The sequence below is a fragment of the Pelodiscus sinensis genome, chromosome 17 (genome assembly GCF_052426305.1).
Source record: "Pelodiscus sinensis isolate ZL-2025 chromosome 17, ASM5242630v1, whole genome shotgun sequence".
Taxonomy (NCBI): Eukaryota; Metazoa; Chordata; order Testudines; family Trionychidae; genus Pelodiscus; species Pelodiscus sinensis.
In genome coordinates, this window is record NC_143068.1 from 24021961 (window position 1) to 24035961 (window position 14001).

A 14001-nucleotide genomic window follows, 5' to 3' on the forward strand; every position below is an offset into this window, starting at 1 on the left:
GATGATTTTTTTTTTGTTCTATTTCACCTTTTACTGCTCATTTTAACAACCATCCATCCCCTCCACACACAGAGTCATGCATATTCTTTTTCTGATTGATCAAGAAATCCTTCCATATATATGATGGTGAACTCTGTAACCCCCTAACAGGAAAAATGGCAAACAAAGTGAGATGATGAGTACTGAAGTTTTCAAAAGGAGTGGACAGACTTGTATGCATCTGTGGATAGGTCTGGATCTCCACATTGTCTCATTTGTAGTGGCTGTCCTCCAACAAAGAATTTCATGACAAAATATGAAGCATTTGCTACAAAATACCTTGAAGGTGATGCACGAAAAATGCCTGCGAAGAGCTACAGTGAAAAATGAACATTGGACAAAATAGCCTGCTGGCGTAGTAAAAAAAGGTAGGAGCTTAAATGCTGCAATTTTTGTGGGCTCATACAGCATTCTTTAAAAGGGGAAGCCTTGCATGGATAGAGATTACGTGAAGAGATGCATGCTAAAAATTGATCATGAACTATTTGACAAGTTTCACAACAAGGACAAAAATCTTTTAGAAAATTCAAGAAATTCCGTTATTGGCAAAAACAGTCCATGACAGAGCTGGGAAAATGACCCATCAAATCAACAAGGAACAAATGCAAAATTTGAGAATAGCTACTTATTTTTCATTTGCTTTGAACAAGACAACTGGAGCAAAGACATCCTTAAAACTGTGATGAACTTTGTAAATGAGAAAGAAAGAGAGTTGGATAATCTTGTGTCTGTGTGTACAGACAGTGCACCTAACATGGTTGGCAAATATAGGGGATTGCTTACTCTCGTCAAAACAGCTGCACTGGCCACTTTGAACTTTCATTTCGTTGTACATCAGGAGGCACCTTGTGTGCAATCTTGTGGAACTGAGCTCAAATGTAATGGGACTGGTCGTTCACACTGTCAATTGGATTCTTGCCTGAGCCCTTAATCACTATAAATTTCAGTCACAGTTTGAGGAAGTAGATTCCAAATTCCCCCCTCAGCCAGCGAACATTGTGCATTAATACTCTATGGCAAAGTTTTGTCTCGTTTTGCAGCCTACATTAATGAGATTAAGTCATTTGTAGATATGAAGGGTATCAAATACACCGAGCTTTCAGAATGTGATTGGTTGCTCAAGTTTTACTAATCTCATTGACATTACCGGCCATTTGACTGAGTTGAACCTTAAGCTACAAGGGCAAGGAAATAGAGTCCTGACAAAACATGTAGATGGTATCATGAGCTTTCGTGGGCGCAACCCACTTCTTCAGATGACTAGAGCAGTAGAAGTCTAGATCCAAGAGTAAGTAAAGAAAGGGGGGGGAGGGAAAAAAAGAGAAAAAAGGAGGGGGAAAGAAAAGAGATAGTGAATAGATGGTTCAAATAGTTACAAGAGGCTGATTTGAAGCATCTACTCATTGCATGTCTCTTTTCTTTCCCCCTCCTTTTCTTTCTTTTTCCCCCTCCCCTCTCCCTTTTTTCCTTATTTACTCTTGGATCTGGACTTCTAACACTGCAGTCATCTGAAGAAGTGGGTTGCACCCACGAAAGCTCATGATACAATCTACATGTTTTGTTAGTCTTTAAGGTGCTACTAATCTTTGTTGTTTTTTCAGTTTTTCCTATTATAGACTAAACTTTGCTACCCCACTAAAGCTTTCAAAGATACCAATGTGGGCAGACCAGCACATTTTGAAAGATTACAAATATTTTGTGATTCTTATCAGAAAGAATCCAAATAACTGCCTTGATTTGCAGCAGCTTGTCAGGTTTGTTTCTGAGCTCCTAGTGGCATTCAAGTCTCGTTTTATTGACTTTTTGCAAACACAGTGCTCCATTTAAGTTTGATTTGTCCACATAAAACATCCATTGAAGAACTAGATTTTACAGTCATTTCAGGCATCTCAGTCAGCGATTTGGAAATGGAAATAGATTTCAAGGAGTTGGATATCTGGGTGGAAAACTTAGTCACACTGAATTCTGATTTATAATGCCTTGCCCAACATGCAAAATTGGCAAAACAGCACAAATGGGCTGACATGAAGAAATTGGAGCAAGACGATAATCTGATTCTGCAAATTTGGAAATACCTTTCCCTCTCATACACTACCATAAAGAATGTCAACTTGGACTTACTTTTCAATATTTGGCCCCACCAATAAGTGTGAGCAGGCTCTCTCTCATTTGAATCATACCAAAGGTAATTTGCGCTCAAGATTGACAGAAGACAGCCTGAATGCGTGCATGAAGCTGAATTTGACCAGTTATTATGTAAACTTCAAAGAAATGTGTGAAAAGATACAGTAGCAAGTCCCATCAAATAAAGTCCTCGAGTTCATTGTTTTATTTATGCTATTATTAATCGTGTCAATTATTAGTAATATTAAAATTGTATATTTCAGTCATGCAGATGGCATTCTTATATGGCTCTTTGTTGACCACTTGTTCTGAATTTTGATGTAGTTTAGCTCTTTGGTTTGAAGAAGTTGCCAACCCCTGCCCTATACAATTGGTCCAGTGTGAAAATGTTATTCTGGTTTCCAATTTAAAATGCCAACCTTATGTTTGGTGTCTGGAATATTCCACGGTCAGTTTTAAACCAGCAGTTCTGTATCATGTAGAAGGGTAGGACGATTTTTAATTTGTTCTGTATTTCTGTGAGAAAAGTTTATGCGGTTGCAATTAGCAGTATATGAGCTGAACTGAAAGTATACAGTTGACTGGCATCAGCATACAGCAGGTAAAAATCATAATGTAGCATAACCTCTAGGACACTTGTTCTTCCAACACTAGAAACAGAACTTTTTGCCAAGTGATTTATTCCTATAGAAAACCAGATGTATACACTAAGATTCAGGGATAAACCTTGTTGTAGAACAGTGGTCACCAACCAGTAGATCATGATGGAGCTTCTGAAAGGTGATCATACTGGTAGATCTTGGAGCTTCTGAAAGGTGATCCTGACTGGTTTGGCCAAGAGATGGTCAAGTGCTGGTACTTCAGCTGCCCTTCTCCCCACTGATGCACATCTCTTCCCCTTTGCCTTGGAGCTGCCTCCCCCACTCCCCAGAAGCCTCCTGCTTTCTGTGCAGAGCAAGGAAGGGAGAGAGAGGGGCGCTGATGTCAAGGTGCCCCTCTCCCACTCTGTATCCTATCTCCACAGAGTCGGGGGTTGGGGGGGGGGAGTGTTGGCAGCACAACAGGACTTGGGATGGAGTTTGCTGGCTGCTTTTGGGAGTGATGCAGGGCCAGAGCAGGGTGAGCCTGCCTTAGCCCCACTGCACCACCACCCAGGAGCCTTCTGAGGTAAGCAATGCCCATCTGGTGCCCACATCCTGAAACCCTGCCCCAGTCATGTACCCCCTCCTACATCCCAAGCGCCTGCCCTAGCCTGAGGCCCCTGGACCCAAACTCCCTTACAAAGCCTGTAGCCTACACCCCAATTCCCTGCCCCAGGCTTAGCTCAGAGCCCAACTACCACTCCAAATCCCTTAGCCCAAGACCAGATCTTGTGCCCCGACCTGCTGCCCCTGCCTGGTGAAAAGGAGAGTGAATGGGGGAGAAAGAATGGAGTGAACAGAAGCAAGTTCTTAGAGAAGAGGCATGCAAGAAGTGGGGCAAGGGTATTTATTTGGGTCTATGATAGATCCAAGATTGCATTTAAATTAAAAAAGTGATCTTGTGCTTAAGAAGGTTGGAGACCACTGTTGTATAATGTTACAAAAGAGCATTTCAGGGTAGATAATGTCAGTTAAATCAACTCAAGCTTCAGATGTATCAAATATCTTGATTTTATTTCAAAGGCACATGGGGAATACGTTATGTGCAGAGTTAAGTTTACTCAGTGAAAAGTAGTATAGATCCAGAGGCTCTTGCAAAAAAACAAGTTCTCAGTTTCCTGGAATGAAAGAGTTACATTCCATGAGCTGTGAATGATATCATGGCCTTAGGAGTCTAAAAAGCCAGGAATCCTGAAATTTTGCAATAAGCACTGAATGTTATTTTTACTGCCTTAGGAATTGCGAAATTTTCCAAGCTCTTCAAATGCTTTAAAATTCTAAGCTCCTCCCTGAGATACCATCCTAAACCTTTTATTAGATCTACCAACCCCCAAAACAGAAAATCCCTTTGGAAATAACAAGACCTGAGACAACATATAGCCAACATTCTTTGATTTTGACACATTTCACAAAGCTTCCTATAAGCAAAGTTGATAACTTCCTGTAGTTTTGCAGCAATACAGACTATGCTAAAAGTTAATGAAGAATTGCAACTTGCAATACTTTGCTTTTGGAAACACATGTTGTGGCCTTTCTGCTCCAAAACAGACCTAATAGATGGTGAATGTGAAGTCAATTCTACAGCAGAAAAATAAAAGTATTATTTCGTTTAAACAATGAGGTTGCTTCTGCCATGAGCTCTTTAAAATTAAGATGTGTTTCTCACAGAAACACAAATTATCATACTAGAGGTCCATCTGGTCTAACAACAGAGGGCAATGCAAAAACTACAGTATACAATTACAGAATAATCTGCAAAAGCAAAGTTTCTTTCTAGCTTCCTCAAATAAGCTAATGAACAATTTATGACCCAATGCATAAAGATTTATATCCCTTTTTAAACATTTTAACTCAAGTGTGTCCATATTCATATAAATGGATAATTTTTGTACCCTGCTAAGCTTTTGACTTCAGTCTTGTAGCAGCAAGTTCCAAAAGTTAATGATGCATTGTGTAAAAGTATTTTCTTTGCTCATTTTCAAATTTGTTGCCTTTCAATCTAATAAACTGTATTTTTCTTCATGTACTATGAGAAAAGGAAATCTAGATGCCATTATGTACCCTATGCTATTTGATTTTCTGACTACTTCTATCATGTCCTCTTATATAACATTTCTCTAAACTAAAAGCTCCAAGTCTTTTCACTCTCTTTCCATAAGTCCTTCCCTGATAATTATGGTATGTTTACGGTGATTCCAAACTGAGTCTTTTCTTCCGCTGTATGTCAAAATTACACAGTGAGTTAACATAATAAGATCCAAGATGATGACATTAAATGCATTAGGGAAGCAAGATGGAAAGGTGGGGTATTTAAAAACAGAGAGGCTGACTCCGCTTTCCCCATCATTTTAGCACTTTCCCAGTGAAGGGGGGGAAAATGTATTCACTACTAAACAAGAGAAGTCTCAGCACTATTTTTTTTTCATGATTTTCATTTGCAATTAAGCTTTTCGAGTTAGTCTGTAACAGGAAAAATTTACAAGACTAACAAAACATATAGATAGTATCGTGAGCTTCATGGGCACAGCCCACTTCTTCAGATGACAAGTGTGTTGGAAGTCCAGATCCAAGACTAACTTGGCTGCCCCTCTGAAGCTTTCTTATAAAGTCTATCCTCTCCTTCCTTTTGCCTTCTCTCTTTCCCATTGAGACAACTTTCACAGCAATAAAAAGTCAAATTCTGCTCACCTAAATAACAGATTTTTTCCCTTCAAAAGAATATTAAACACAATTTCTTCTACTACAGAGCATGGAAAATTCCCCATAACAAAACACCCAAATATTTGGCTCTGATAATTTCCACCTCCATTCCAAATAATCAATTTGTCTCTGAGATGAGCCAGAGGTGTAGACTCTTTTACTTGAAAAAAGAAATTTTCAGATGAGCATGAATATTTTTCCTATTTTTCCACTGTTCTACTATCCACATATCTGTTACAGGGAGATTTTCATAGCAGTTTACCACCAGGACGGTAAGCAGCAGTGTTCCCTGTAGAGATGTAAAAGCCAATTTAAAGTGTTAACCCATTAAAATGGGCTTAAACTGCAACAAGGGAGGTTTAGGTTGGACATTAGGAAAAAGTTTCTAAACTGTCAGGGTGGTTAAACACTGGAATAAATTGTCTAGGGTGGTTGTGGAATCTCCATCTCTGGAGATATTTAAGAGTAGGTTAAAAAAATGTCTATCAGGGATGGTCTAGACAGTACTGGGTCCTGCTGTGAGGGCCGAGGACTGGAGTCAATGGCCTCTCGAGGTCCCTTCCAGTCCTAGTATTCTATGATTCTAAGCTATATGGTTAAATGGTTAACTGGTCCGCTGTGCCATGAGCAGGCCCAGACAGGATGAAGCATGCCCCGCCTGCAGCATGGTGGTCCCGGCAGGGCCTACTGTGTTGAACCACAGGCAGAGGGCTGCTCAAGTCTGGCCAGGATGGAGTGTCCCTCACCTGTGGCACGGTGGGCCCAGCTGGGCTGGAGCAACTCCCTGCCCATAGTGCACTGCAGGTGGGGGTTGTTCCAGACAGGCCAAGCACTAGTTAACTGGTTACCTCTTTTTACATCCCTAGTTTCCCATAAACTGTGCGCTTGTGCACCTGCTTAGGAGAAATTCAAATGCTGCCCAGTTGATTAGCAGAACACCCACCGATAGGTTTTGTTTCTACTGGAGGTACACAGTCACACATGCTCTGGTGTACATAAGAATATTTTGCACAAAGATGGAAGAAATCTGCACATGGATGAAAAAGATTAGAGGGAACACTAGTAATCAGGATCATATTTTAATATGGAAAACCAAAACAAGACATCATACATCCTTGATCTTTCCCTGTGCACTAAAGGCATGCAGAAGATTCTGCCAAATAATGAATGGCTTTGGCTAAAGACTGGATTCACCACCATGTAGAATACTGGTGAATTTATCTTTTGATGGCCATGCTACTGCCTACTAGATCTGAACATGCAAGATTTGAGTTCTCTGCCCTATTTTAAGATAAAGAGTTCCTTGTACATTCAAAAGTTTGTCTCTTTCACCAACAGAAGTTGGTCCAATAAGAGATATAACCTTTCACACCTTGTTTTTCTAAATGATCCTAAGGACTGCGCTTTGACACTTCACAGTAGGAAGACTGTTTCTTGAATTTACTTTGGGAATGTATATTATGATAGTTGTGAGAACTACTTATTTGAGTTAGAAATAGAAAATTGGATCTTCTCTGAGACAGCTCAACTTCAGATTTTATCTGATTGAAGACAGTAGCTGCTATGAGGTCTATTTTAACGGATAGAATACAATGTTATCTGCATGTGTTCAACCTGGATAGTGCTGAAACAAAAGTAGGTGCCAAAGTCTCATTACCTGTCTGTTCTTCCACATCTGTTCCATTGTCCCTCTCATCACTGTAAGGCCAACTGCTGAGGGGGATGGAGGGAAGAGGAGATGCTAGTGAGACACGGCAGCCTGTAACAGAAGCAGGCAAAACCAACTGGGCATTAAGACATGGTGCCCTTCAGCAGCAGCTAGGAATGACAGCCCAATCAAATACGATAACCCAAAGAGGCATCCAACAAAAACAATCTGATATTTTCCTAGTTTTTTCAACAAGGACTAGAGATCCCCAGTCCTCTATTACCTGCAATTCACAGGGAGAATGAGGGATTTCCAGATATACTTTGTGTAGAGCAGTTGCAGACTTTCTAATCATAGTTCCACAGTACTCAGTTTTCTGCCTGGAAATACTAGCCTCCAGATTTTTAGCGGGGTTTTGGTTATTTTATTGTTTCTTCTCCTTTTCCTTTATGCTTTTCCTGGTGAAAAAATGGCAGCAACAAGTTCAAGCTTCTCCTGGAAGATTCCCAAGCATATTTTGAGTCAACACTGCCCTGTCACTAAAAGTCAGGATACGTAAAAGCTGTTTGTTTGGCAATTTTGCTAACTAAATACTTTACTTCCAATAAGCAGGTTTTGCTTTGATGGCAGGAGAGTGTTCCCATGTGTACTTGCTGCAGCAAACCTCTGTCATTCACAGTGGGTCCTCAAATCAAAATTTCATTATTTTTAAGACACATGCATTCTGGGAATTTTTGTACTTCAGCTTTTATATTCACATTTTCCATGTTTTTCTTCACCCTCACAAGGGCTGGAAACTTGTTCCCTCCTCTCTCCTCCTCGCCAAAAAAGGGCAGGGGGCGAGGGGGAGAAGAAACCAGATTCTCATAAAGTCACAGACTCCAAACGCTGGGTCATTCAGAAAAGTAACAGGACCCTTAAAACAAAATTGCAAGATTTAACAGCTTTTTAGAAGTCTGTATAAGGGAAAAAGAAGTTTAACAATACTACATAGTCTCCTAACTTACTGCTGGCACACATTGCAATATTTCTGAAGATTATCTCTTTCTGAAATTCACAACTATTTTATATACATTTTCTGAAGACCTAGAGCACAAAATATTAAACTAATGCCAAAAACAAAAGTTTATAGTTTCTTTGAAAAGAAATATCCCAGATGAAATCCCCTAAGAATTAAAGTTATCCATGTGAAGAATAAATATAAATATTGTTTGCAGTATTGTCTCCATATTGGTTGCAGGATATTAGACAGACCAAGTGGGTAAAACAGTATCTTGTATCCTACCAATTTCGGTTGCCAAGAGACACGCTTTTAAGATTAATCAGATCCTTTTTAGGTGTGGAAAAGGTACTCTCAGTGTCAGGGCTAATTACAGCAAGATGGAACAGACTGTAAGAAACCATAACTATGTATGTTAAAACCGTGTGTTTCCCCCTTTTATTTAGCTGTGACATATTGAGTACCTTCTCCAGACCTAAAGAGCTTAGTATAAATCAAAAGCTTATCTTTTGCCAACAGAATTTAGCCCAATAAAATATATTACCTTCCCCACCTTGACTCTCTAAACTTACATGTGTATTATATGAGCAGGGGTGTGTACACAGGACATAAGGAAAGCACTTTACAAATACAGGCAGTCCCCGGGTTACGTACAAGATAGGGACTGTAGGTTTGTTCTTAAGTTGAATCTGTATGTAAGTCGGAACTGGCGTCCAGATTCAGCCGCTGCTGAAACTGATCAGTTTCAACAGCGGCTGAATCTGGACGCCAGTTCTGACTTACATACAGATTCAACTTAAGAACCCCAGGCATCCCCAAGTCAGCTGCTGCTGAAACTGATCAGCGGCTGATTCCAGGAAGCCCGGGGCAGGGGCTTCCTGTAGTCAGCCACTGGTCAGTTTCAGCAGCAGCTGACTTGGGGACGCCTGGGGCAGAGCAGCTGGGGTGCTGCTAGTTTGGTCCAGTAGCGACGCCGCTCCTCGGTGCTACTGGACCAACACAGCAGCACCCAAGCTGCTCTGCCCCAGGCGTCCTGATTCAGCCACTGCTGAATCTGACCAGCAGTGGCTGAATCAGGACGCCTGGGGCAGAACAGCTGAGGTGCTGCCCGGTTGGTCCAGTAGCACCCAGGCGGCGCTACAGGACCAACTGGCAGCGCCCCAGCTGCTGTACCACAGGTGTCTGGAGCAAAGCCACGGAGCACAGGGGCAGTGGGACAGCCCAGACGCGCCGTGGCTGTCAGCTGATCGCGCGCTCCGCGGCTTGGCTCTGCTTTGCCCCCGCCCCCCCGTCCCCCTGGTCTGCAGACCAGGTGGACGGGGGGGGCAAAGCAGAACCAAGCAGAGCCAAGCCGCGGAGCGCGCGATCAGCTGACAGCCCAGACGCTCTGGGCTATCAGCTGGCCGGGCGCTCCGCGGCTTGGCTCTGCTTTGCCCCCCCTCCCCCCCCGGTCTGCTGACCAGGGGGACGGGGGGGCAGGGGCAAAGCAGAGCCAAGCCTCGGAGCGCGTGGGCAGCGGACATCCCTGTCCGCTGCCCACGTGTTCCGCCACTTTGCTTCCTCTCCCTGGTCTGCTGGAGACCAGGGAGAGGAACCCCGTTCGTAACTGCGGATCCGACGTAAGTCGAATCCGCGTAACTCGGGGACTGCCTGTATCTGAAATTAGACTCTATTAAATGAGAAAAAGCTTTCATTAATCCTTGTCATAATCTTAAGCACTATATGTCCTTTTAATAAAAGAAAGGTATTCACCCTATTTATTCACCTTGAAATTTTTAATAGTCTCTAGTAGTGACAAAAAACATTGTGGCATTCATTGATTTCTGAAGAGATTGGGGGCAGGGTTAGTAGCTGGTTTGTATCTAGAATTGTATACAATTTCAATCTGTTTCTTGTATTAAATACTTGCAAGGAATTATAAGCCACCCACAGCCTCTTGAACAAGGCCCTGATGTATGATATGATTGGTGTCCAAACCAGAGAAAATCTCATGAACAATTATAACAGAGAGAGAGAGAGAGAGAGAGAGAGCGAACAAAGAATCAAGTGAAAAATATATCTAACTATATATTAGTTCCTCTGCTTGGGAACAGTGACTGGAACAGAGGCCACTGAATATCATTATGAATGTGTTTTTCTATTGCTACTGCAAGGGGAATTGCACACAAGAGGGGGCAGGGAATCTGCTATTAATCATATTATATTCATTGTTCCTTCAATGCTGCTGGCAATGCTTCAGGGGACTCTCTCCTCAATTCCCAGATAAAATTGTAGAGAGGAAATAACTGTTTGAAACAAAGATCTGTACCCATAAACCTTCATACTCCACGTTAGCCCTGGAGAACTACTGAATGTTGAACACATTTAGAGATGTTTTCACGCCCATGTTAAAAATCCTCTTTATACTAATATTCTGCTGAGGTTTTATTAAATAAAAGTCCTTTTATTACATAATATAGTCTATTTTAAATCTCAGACAGAAGAAAAGTATTCTCAACAGCAGGATAATAAGATAATCAAAACATGATCATCCAGTAGTTACGTTTCAAAATTTTATTGTGTGTGTTCTTTGGGCATCTCTAAGTCTTTGATTTTCAACTGACACTTAAGAATAGTCAATAAACCACACCTCGCAATTAGAATATTGAGCCAAACACCCCTAAGGGTGGGGATGGTGGAGTGACACACAGTGATACCCTGTGAGGCTTAGCAAGAATTGTTTAAAAGGAGAAAAACTGCACTAAGATGTCCAATCCTTATTTTGCATAAAAAAGTAATGTTCTTTCTATTTTACCTCATGGCATTACCTCAATTCCCAATATGAGAGCATGTCATCAAATGCAGTTAACCTGTAAGACCATGAAGAATAGATGAATTTTTAAGAAACTTCAAAGTTAAAGGCCTGATTTTCGTCTCACTTAACACCAATGTAAATCCCTAAAGGGCAGTTATTCCAGCATCAGTTGGGTGAGAGATTCAAATCATAACTTAAATTCACTTCATTCATGTAACCAGAAGCCAGTTCACAAGCAGAAATGTGACTGTCATAGTGCACTACCTTCAAATTGCAAAAGCACCAGATTGAGCTGGATCATTTTATTTCCAGACTAACACACAAAGGTGGGTTAAAAATTTATATTCCTCCTCCTCAGAAAAAACAGAGACAAAAATAAGATAATTACAGCTGTGTGTGTCAGCCAAATGGAATGCAGTTAGAAACACAAGAACTTTGTAAAAGGAGAAAATAAATTCTTATTTATTAAGTGTATCTTTCGAAGGCTTTTCATATAGTCAACAGAAGCCACTTCAATCTTTGTTATTAGTTTAGTTGCTAAAACAAAGAAATAAAACATTTTAGCATGTCAGAGTCCAACTGATGACTCATTCTTCTGTCCCTGGTTTCTAATTAATAGCTGCAGGCAGCCTCTATTTGGACATTTTGCATATTCGGGGAGGGGGAGGGAATATTCCTACTTGTTAAAAATAAAAAAAACACAGTTTGTGTTGCTAAGATTAAAATTCAACGTTGCCATTACTGGAATGTTCAAACTACTTGCTTGTGCTTGTTCTCTGTCGTCTCCTCCCTTCCCCCCCCGGCCCTTGGAATGGCTGCATGCAGCACTGCACGATCATACAGAATAAATACAGGACAGGAAAAAACCTCGGATCTCAGCAAGAGGTAGGCGTTCCACAAGAACTGCTACAGGGTCAAAAGTTTACAGTGGTTTCAATTTCACCTTTTAGCAGCCAATCAGAAACCAGAGGTTGCAGACAGCTCCTCATGCTGCAAATGAAAGTTAACTCGTTGATTACCAAATGTCTATCCCTATACTAGCTTTTTCAATTAAAAAAATCCTAGATAAGACATTCTCCACCCATGATCATTTTGAAAGTCATCTATATTTTTGTCCTAGGCACAACCCAATTCTTCAGATGACCGCTCTGTAGTTGATGGATTTCCACTCCATACAGCTGACTGCGTGCCTTACATGTTTGAAAGCATCAGAGGGGTAGCCGAGTTAGTCTGTAACAGGAAAAACTTTTAAAAAAACAACAAATAGTCTGGTAGCCCCTTAAAGGCTAAGAAAATATGTAGATGATATCATGAGCTTTTGTGGGCACAACCCACTTCTTCAGATGACATGGGATGCCCATGAAAGCTCATACCACCACCTATGTTTTCTTAGTCTTTAAGGGGCTACTAGACTATTTGTTTTTTAACTTTTTCCTGTTACAGACTAATTCGGCTACCCCTCTAAACCTTCAAACGCTGTAACTAAAGATTTCCTTAGCAACATTTTATAGGTATTTATCATTCTTTTTAGCATGAAAAAATAGAAAATCTTTTCTGGTAAAGATTAATAGCATCTGTATTATAAACTATACCCAGATGGCTACTCAGTTTTAAAACAGAAACAGCAGAAGTAAAGAGAAATTACATGACATAAGCAGAGGAAAAGAGCAGTTTTCTAGTTTCAGCTTAAACGAGAATCCAGGAGCTGTAGAGATACGGGAAGGAAGTGGCAGCAGTTGCAGAGAAGGAACTTCAGTCAACAGTGTTGTGTAATGGGACAGGTAAGACTGATACTTGAGGTGGTGATAGGTACAGATACACAAACAAGGCAACAAAGGCAGACCTCAGTAAAGCTAGGAAAGGTTTTTAAAAAGGACAGAGGAGAGGGGAGGGGAAGTCTCGCAACAGGTTCCGTCCAGAGGTAGACACAGTTAAAGTGGTTTTAAACCACTTTTGTGCCATCTGGATTTTTGTTCAGCAAGGAGGTAAGGAAACTGCTGTCACATATTCATAGAATCATAGAATACTAGGACTGTAAGGGACCTCGAGAGGTCATAGAGTCCAGTACCTTGCCCTCATGGCAGGACCAAATACTGTCTAGACCATCTCTGATAGACATTTATCTAACCTACTCTTAAATATCTCCAGAGATGGGGATTCCACAACCTCCCTGGGCAATTTAGTCCAGTGTTTGACTACCCTGACAGTTAGGAACTTTTTCCTAATGTCCAACCTAAACCTCCCTTGCTGCAGTTTAAGCCCATTGCTTCTTGTTCTATCCTCAGAGGCAAAGATGAACAAGTTTTCTCCCTCCTCCTCATGATACCCTTTTAGATATCTGAAAAACCTGCCCACCTCTACGGGCTGCTCTAATTTACAGCAGACCTACTTAGGCTCCTTATAAGTTGTGTTGCAGCCCAGAATCTCTATAGCACTCAGCACTGTAGAAAGTCCAGTAATTGTGGTTTAGCCAGGATATAGAGAGGATATACTCAGCATGAGTAGTAATGTAAATACACATGCAGTTTATCCAAGGGAGGTCAGATTTTTTTTAAATACCTGGGCCCACTGGGACCAAATGTTCTAGCTACCATCTGGCCTTTTCTTATGGATCTCCTTTGATTCCTCCCTAGCATCCTGAGGTATTTTTGACAGGAAGGGAGTTAAACTGTAATTTCCTGACAGGGAAGGTTGGCCAATAATGCCTGGTAGTTTGACAAATGGAATTCCAATGAGGCAGATAAATAAGCTTTGTGCTCTAACAAGACTAGTCCGGTAGGGTCGTTGGGTGTGCCTTTTGTCTGTGTAGGTTGCATGATTGCCAGTGCCCCTTAGATAGTACCAATGTGCTTTTTATAATGGGAAACAATTTCAAGTAAGGCTAATGTGGTCACACAATCTTTGGTGTCCTGACCATCATTTTGATAACCTGGGTCTCCACTATGTGAGCTAGGAGATCCTGGAAAGCCTTAAAATCAACAGCTGTTAGGGCAGAGGCTGGTGTGACCAATTCATCAGGCATGCATGAGGACAATTCCTTTGGTGGAGGCTGGGG

General features: G+C 41.3%; 1 protein-coding gene across 8 annotated transcripts in view; it reads right to left on the reverse strand.

The window, feature by feature from the left end:
• The window catches only part of NCOA3 (nuclear receptor coactivator 3), a 191549-nt gene that overhangs the window by 102242 nt on the left and 75306 nt on the right, over window positions 1–14001 (reverse strand). For 2 of the 8 annotated variants that reach the window (XM_075901553.2, XM_089769691.1), the window contains one exon: window positions 7162–7263. The exons of 5 other annotated variants lie outside the window; for them this stretch is intronic. The gene's annotated coding sequence lies outside the window, so the exon portion shown is untranslated. Of the gene's footprint in view, window positions 1–7161; window positions 7264–7435; window positions 8824–14001 lie in introns of those variants that run through there. One more of the 8 variants, XM_014578124.4, reaches the window with a different exon arrangement.